We start from the raw sequence: 1,104 nt of genomic DNA, 5'->3' as shown, positions 1-1,104 counted from the left end.
AGCCTGAGCAAGAGTGAGCCACTGTCTCTGTGAAAAAAAGAAATTAATGAAACAAAACAAAATGTGGTGTATGTATACTATGGAATACTACTCAGACATGAAGAAGGATGAATTAAAGCCTTTGTAACAATTTGGATGGAACTGGAGACCATTATCCTAAGTTAAGTATCTATATAATGGAAAAACAAGCACCACACATACTCGCTATGAAATTGAAACTAACTGATGAGCACACATGTGCACAGAGGGAAGTAAAACTCAGTGGAAATCAAGGTAGGGGGGAGAGGATGGGCAAAAACCTACCTGATGGGTACAGTGAACACGATCTGTGTGATGGGAACACTTGTAACCCTGACTCAAGCATAACAAAATTTCTATCTGTAAGCAAAAACATTTGTACCCATATAACATTTTGGAAAAAAAAAGATGGTAAATTTTATGTTAAGAGTATTTTACCACAATTTAAAACTTTCTAAAAAGTTGAACAAACAACAACAACAAAAAAAAAAAACAGAGGACTTTTAGCCAATAATTTTGATGAAATAAATATAAATTTGGAAAAGATTTTATGAATAAAGATATCCATTGTCCCAAACTGGAAAACTCAAATGCCTAATAATAATCGAATGGCTAAATAAACTACAGTATACCTATAGTTTTATTTTTTAATACTGTTTGTTTTCCTCATTTTTAAAATAATACAGGTTCTTGCAGAAAATTTGAGAAATAAACAATTGTAAAGGTATAAATAAAAACTATCCAAAACCCTAACATACAACGATAACCATTGTTAGCATTTGGTCTGCTTCTTCCAGAAATATTTACATATTTCTTGTACAAAATCAGGTGTATATTTTTTATTTAGATGTGTATCTTGTTTGTTTAAAATTTCTGCTGTATGTTACAGTGTATACACACTCAGAAAAGAACATTTTACTATGTATAAAGAACTGTGCTAAACCATGTGTATGAATTATCTTGTTTAAAAATCACAGGACCCCTTTGAGGTCTCATCCTCATTTACAGATGAGGAAATTAAAGATTAGGGAAGAAATTTGCTGAAAGTCACATAACTACTAAATGATGCAGTCAGCATTGAAATAC

The 1,104-nt window shown here is 31.3% G+C and overlaps 1 protein-coding gene across 1 annotated transcript in view; it reads left to right on the top strand.

Annotated features, from left to right (window-relative positions):
- The window catches only part of PTCRA (pre T-cell antigen receptor alpha), a 24,265-nt gene that overhangs the window by 8,829 nt on the left and 14,332 nt on the right, over positions 1 to 1,104 (top strand). The gene's annotated exons all lie outside the window — the stretch shown is intronic.

This window comes from Propithecus coquereli, unplaced genomic scaffold (genome assembly GCF_000956105.1).
Source record: "Propithecus coquereli isolate 6110/MARCELLA unplaced genomic scaffold, Pcoq_1.0 Scaffold158, whole genome shotgun sequence".
NCBI classification, from domain to species: Eukaryota; Metazoa; Chordata; class Mammalia; order Primates; family Indriidae; genus Propithecus; species Propithecus coquereli.
This window is presented reverse-complemented; position numbering and strand designations above follow the sequence as displayed.